The sequence below is a fragment of the Antedon mediterranea genome, chromosome 5 (assembly GCF_964355755.1).
Source record: "Antedon mediterranea chromosome 5, ecAntMedi1.1, whole genome shotgun sequence".
Lineage (NCBI taxonomy): Eukaryota > Metazoa > Echinodermata > Crinoidea > Comatulida > Antedonidae > Antedon > Antedon mediterranea.
This window is the reverse complement of record NC_092674.1, coordinates 18,787,478-18,793,908: the sequence shown is the minus strand read 5'-3', so window position 1 is coordinate 18,793,908 and position 6,431 is coordinate 18,787,478. Positions and strand designations below refer to the sequence as shown.

The following is a 6,431-nucleotide window of genomic DNA, read 5'->3' as shown; positions in this document are numbered from 1 at the left end:
GTGAAAAATGTAACAAATTATTGACTTTTTGTATTATATTATTCGGTTTTAGCATTATATTATGAACATTTAATATTATATTATTAATAAAATACATTATATTATAATATAATTGTATTATATTAAACGCATTTACTTTACTTTATAACATACAACATTATTATATTATACGGATTCGTTAGTTATATTATTATTTTGTATGATGTTTATCATACGTCACGGCTTATTTCAGTTCTTCTAACTCTTTCTCTCCCTCCCCCTGTTCACTAGCAATCAGCGGCCGGCAGAATCTGAATTGTGTGACTGTTGAAGAACAACCAAAGATTGTATAGCGCCGCGTAGCGGCGCTATATAATCTTTGGAATAACTACGTACTAGGCCTAGCCTAGGCCTACTAGGGTAGGTATGTCAAGATACGTGACGTCACACACTGTGGGTTTCGTCGTGAAACTCGTTCCTGTTTTTTTCGTCTTCATAATGGTGCTTGATTTAAAAAATTAATTTAAAATGCTTATTGGCTGAATTTCCCTAACCTTTGAACTTGTTTACATAGTGAACAGGTCAAAGTTTATTTTTGTCAAAAAAACAACATTTTTAGAAAAGCGATCGCGACGTGGTACACAAGTTAATTTTAGCATTGGAAAAACGCATTAATTTTACACATTTCGTAAGTATTGTCTTTTTCCAAAAATATCCTGTATTTTTCTTTATAATATAAACAGTATTCCTACTAAGTTTGAAGAAAATTGATCGTTAATCAATCACAGTTTAGCCCACAACAAATAACCCAACTTCAGAGCTGGGGGTTGAGAATGGATGTTGTTCAATACACTATATTCAATGAATAGTGCATGTTAAAGAAGATTAAAAATGCCATATTTTTTATGAAATCGACGTACTATAGCCAGATTTGTGACTAAAATGTCAAATATAAATATTAATTATTATTATTTTATACGATATTTGTTTAGATTCCAATGTAATTAATTAGATAATTTAAGATTAAAACACCATTTGAAATAACTGGTGTGGTTTTGGAAATTGCATATGGCGGTGTACTATTCTGTCATTGGCTGATATATGCCACGTGACCATAATGGTGGTCTGCCATTGGATGATTTCAATAGTATAAGGAATAATCATCTTTTGTTTTATTTTAACTTTTTATTTTGCTTTATTTACAGTAGATATCAGACTTTAATTTCAAGAATCAAGAAATCCAACTATTATTTCAACGATTTGTCTGGTAAGACCATTCTATTAATTGAAAGTAATATAGAATTTTATTTAAATGCAATATTTATTTATTGTTTAAACTTGATTTTGTATTTTTGAAAAATGTTATAGTTATGATTATATTTTATTTTTTTATAGAAATGTCAGGAACACATAAAAAAGAGAAGAGAATGCTACCAGTAAAAGTGAAAGGCGATTTATTAACGCAATATTAGCAGTACTGTATATAATTGTTTCCTGTATCTTCTGGGAGGGGGATAAAGTTTTAAATCATTTATTTCTAATTCATCTTGATGTACAGTATAGTTACATGATCTTGCCAATTAACCTGTGTGAAAAAAAAATTCAAATGATTTTTATGTGTTAAAATATGCTATGTTTATGGTTCAAATATCTATTTTGCGGGAGGGGGGTAACGTTTAAATATAATTTATTTTTAATTCATCTTAATGTACAGTGTAGATACATGATCTTGTCATTCAACCTGTGTGAATAACAAATTTCAAATGATTTTATGTGTTAAAATATGCTATGTTTATGGTTCCAATATTTCTATTATTGGGGAGGGGGTAAAGTTTAAATACATTTTTTTTCTAAATCATCTTGATATACAGATGAATGTATTGTGTTTGATGTTATCAGTTTGATATTCAACTGGTGTGAAAAAAGAATTAAAAAAGAATTACAAACAAAAAAGTTATGACTTTATATTTTCAGAAGTAAAAGAAAGGTCACAAAATTTTGTATACTTTGTATATACAATTTATCACCGAATTTGATTATTAAAAGAAATCGTATAAAAAAAAATAGTTGACTGATTTTGTTCATTTAAACTTTGTTGAATTCCATTTTTTAAATAGAATTATAAAAAAATAGTTTGGTTAAAATCAAATAAATTTGAAATTTTTCTTGACATACCTAACTAGGGGATCTAGACAAGTGACCAAGGATCACCGGACAGCTACAACTAATACTACAATACAATAATACTACTACAATAACTACTACTGCTACTACCTAGGCCTAGCTAGTGAGTAGTAGATAGCTACTACTAGGCTCTAGGGCGTATGTATGATGTTAACTACTACTAGGGCCTAGGCTAGGCCTGGCCCTAGAGGCCTACTAGGCCTAGTACTAGGCTAGGCCTAGACTTAAGTTGTAGTAGGCTAGGGCCGGGCCTGCTGCCTTAGGCTAGGCTACTACTACTACTACTACTACTACTACTACTAGGCAGCCCATGATGGGTACGAGTAAGCCAACATTTTGGATATATGTAAACCAAAATTTGGGTACGAGCGTGTTGGCATGGCATGGGTACGGGTTGACCTGTATCCTTCTAGCTAATCGTAGGCCTACTATGCCTAGGCCTCAAGTAAGTCTACGCTACCCAGTCCGGCTACAATATGGTCTATTTTGTTTTATAGCTTTATTGATAGCTGGGTTCAAATCTGTGTTGGGACGGCTTTTTCTCATTCTAAAACAGATTTCCTTATAATAAAATAATATATGAATTTATTTGTAATATTGTAATGTATACATAATATAAGTAATTGCCATTGCCTTTATTACTATTAATTATGTATTATACGGTTACCCCTTAATTATACTATAATATAATTTCCTTGTTATATTTTACAATATTTTCTTCCTAATTCTACAATTTTGTCTTTCACAGCACAAATTTATCATACTGAATCATCACACACCAAGTCTCATAAATCTCTACTGTATTTGTCCAAGCTACTCCAGCTACGGTACATGGTATTGCCTTGAGGCTAAACTACACGGTATACTGGCACTACCATCATTCCTGGCTCATCAACCTGTACCACATAAGCACAGTTTCAGTTTCAGTTTATTTACCATTTCAATTTCTGAACATAAGAGATGAACAACTTATATGGATGGATAACCGTAAGAGCGAAGCTCGTTTACCGGTCACCCGTTAGTGCAGTGACTTTACAGACAACATAAAGACAGGACAAAGGTGCAATACTTAACAAGACATGTGAACACTTGTGTTTGCAACCCCTTGGATAAAATAATATATTTATATAATGGAGAAAGTTAGATATTATAATATTTCTTTTTGATCATACAATGATAATTTTTAAATTACTTCTTAAGAAGTCATACTACTGATTCAAAATAGTGACTTACACCCTGTGGTCAAGGCTTTCTTTGCTCTTATGCTTATTTCCTCCAACATACAGAGTACATAGGACTTTTTTTATTCATAACTGTTGAATTGTTTCCCAATACATAGTACCTATTGGTATTATATCTAAAAATACAAAGGCGGCTAACACAGATAGTTCCATATATACAGTACTCTTTTATAAATAAATGTATCTCTCCAAACTACTCCCAACTACCTAATCTAATAATAGTATTATTAGCATACTACTATACACTTTGTAGACAAGAAATAAGTTGTATACACTACTAGAGGACTTATGCTAGTACAGTCGATCGCCCTCTCACTGGTCCAGTCAACATAATCTATACCTAGATTATTACAGTAATTAAAGTACAATATTACAGAGATTTTTTTTTTTCACAGAAATCAAAATTATGTGTATAGAAAGCAGTACTCGTATTAAAAACTAAGCAGGTTGTACTCTTGAACGCAAACTGGCAGGATATTTTGAATATTTTTTATTGTTGAAATGAATGGAATTCTCACTTCATTTTCTACGAACTGGAGACGAAGACATATTACGACACTTTTATTTAAATTTATTTGAATAGACCTCCATGTAAATTTATTAAAGGCTACATGATTGTTTTATATTTTGATATGTGATAGTAGAAAATCATTGTGTATAATGAGGACTATGAATCTGATATTTACTTGCATTCTCATCTTTTGAAAATATTATTTATAATGCTGGTAATGAGTTTAAAATTTAATTATATTGACTATTTTTGATAATCATCATGTCCTTATAAATTCATTTATATTTCTATTGTGTATTATAGTTCATATATTATGTAGTAAATAAATTGTTAAGGCCCTATACTGTTTATATTTAAGGAAAGTTTATATACACTATTATTTTATGCCTACCAATATTAGTATTAATTGTTTATGTAAATATTTTGTCTAATTGCCTTGATTTTTTGTATAGGCCAATGGCATCAATGTTTTCTCAAAGCAAATTAGCCTTATAATGCCACATTTAGACACATGATTAATTGATTTCTGATATTCTGTACTTGTGTAAGCATTACTAAAATAGTAGTACCTGTATTTCATTTATAATGTATGTATAAACATATATTCAGATTATTTTAAACATTTATAAATTTAAAAATTATTACAATACCTATCTACCTTTCTGATATTGTTACTATTATATAATATTTTTTGAGGCAGATTGTTTTCAATAAAAAAAAATAAAACGATTAATTTGACTTATACTGTACTATGTTAGTTCAGGAGATGAAGTGTGTGTGGGCAGAATCTTGTGTGTTGGAGGTTGGTGGTTTGAGGTGTAAAGTTGTCACTTTAAGTCCTAAATTAGATGTTTTCTGAAGAAAAGAAGTAAGCGGATATGCTTTCAAACAACTCCAAGAAGATTCACACAAAAATAATTACTTTTCATTAAATAGTATAACAGTGTATATTACAGTACATTGAATAAACTCGAGCGGAATAATAACGCACATAAAAAAACATTAATTTTCTTGTCGAAAAGTGCCCTCTCTAGTTTTCTATTAATTTATTAATAATTATTAATAATTAATCAGTAATATGAACATATTTTTAACATTCAATGCTGGAAGCTGGTTCTACTCCTAACAAAGTTTCATATCTTCAAATTTCATCAACGTATTCAAAGCACTTCAATATTAAATATCACATTTAACATAGAAAATTCGGGTTTTGGATAGAATTTTGCTTAAAAACATATAATACAAAAAATATCGATAAAAAATACTTTTCATATTCAAAAACATTTGATACTTGGTATAAATGTTCAATATAGGTTGCTCCATCCATATTGCAAAAAAAAAATTTCTATCAAGCCATGTCACTGATTTTTTAAATTTACGTTTTTACAAAATGTACACTTATGAAAGACCGTACAATTCCAACTCATTTTTTTCAACCTAATAACGATTTTGAAAAAACAACCAACAAAAACGGTTATGAATGCAATTTTGTTTCTGTAAATAGAGCAACCTATATTGAACATATAAAAAAAGTTTCAAATGTTTTTAAATACGAAAAGTATTTTTTTCGATGTTTTGTGTATATGTTTTTAAGCAAAATTCTATCCATAGGCCTAACCCTAATTTGTAATGTTAATTGTGATATTTATTGAAGTGCTTTAAATACGTTCATGAAATTTGGAGGTATGAAACTTTGTTAGGAGTAGTAGAACCAGCTTCCAGCATTGAATGTTAAAAATATTTTTATATTACTCAATAATTAATAATAATTATTAATAAATTAATAGAAAACTAGAGAGGGCACTTTTCGACAAGAAAATGAATGTCTTTTTATGTGAGTTATTATTCCACTCGAGTTTATTCAATGTACTGTAATACACTGTTACATACTATTTTATTGGGAAGTAATTACTTTTGTGTGAATCTTCTTGGGAGTTGTTTAAATTCGTATCCGTTTACTTCTTTTCTTCAGTACAGAATATCAGTAAATCAATGGATCATGTGTCTAAATGTGCCATTATTAGGCTACTTTGCTTTGAGAAAAACATTGATGCCATTGGCCTATGCATCGAGAAATAATGACAATTTTTTTTAAACACACCAGTTTCTAGCTAGACAATCCTTACCGGTACTTGTTAAAATCATGAATATTGTAAGGTTAATATAATATAAAGTGTAACTAATTAGATTATCAAAGTACCATACCATTAAGACAGGGTTTTGGAGACATTGTCTCACTTTCTTTTTAAGAGAATATTACCTTCACTAGAAGTTTCAAAAGTGAAAGAAAATGGTCTAAATGAAATGGAGTGTTTTTTGTTTATCGTGATCAAAATAACATTTTAAACTGTAAAATAAATGTATGATATAAATAACTTTTGTTCTTTTGATATTCAAATAGTCTATCTCGAAAAGAGCCCATTATCTTGAAAAGAAGCCCAGTGTGTTTCTATTCGAGATTTTAAAAACATCAATGGTTTCAAAATACAGATACCTTTTAAAAACAAAAATAAACT

At 29.4% G+C, this 6,431-nt stretch overlaps 1 long non-coding RNA gene across 1 annotated transcript; it reads left to right on the top strand.

Moving 5' to 3' along the window:
- The first annotated feature begins 565 nt into the window (after positions 1–565).
- Positions 566–2,023, top strand: LOC140049254 (uncharacterized). Its single transcript, XR_011845218.1, has 3 exons — positions 566–667; positions 1,185–1,246; positions 1,375–2,023. It is a non-coding gene; the product is annotated as an uncharacterized lncRNA (long non-coding RNA).
- The last annotated feature ends 4,408 nt before the right edge of the window (positions 2,024–6,431 follow it).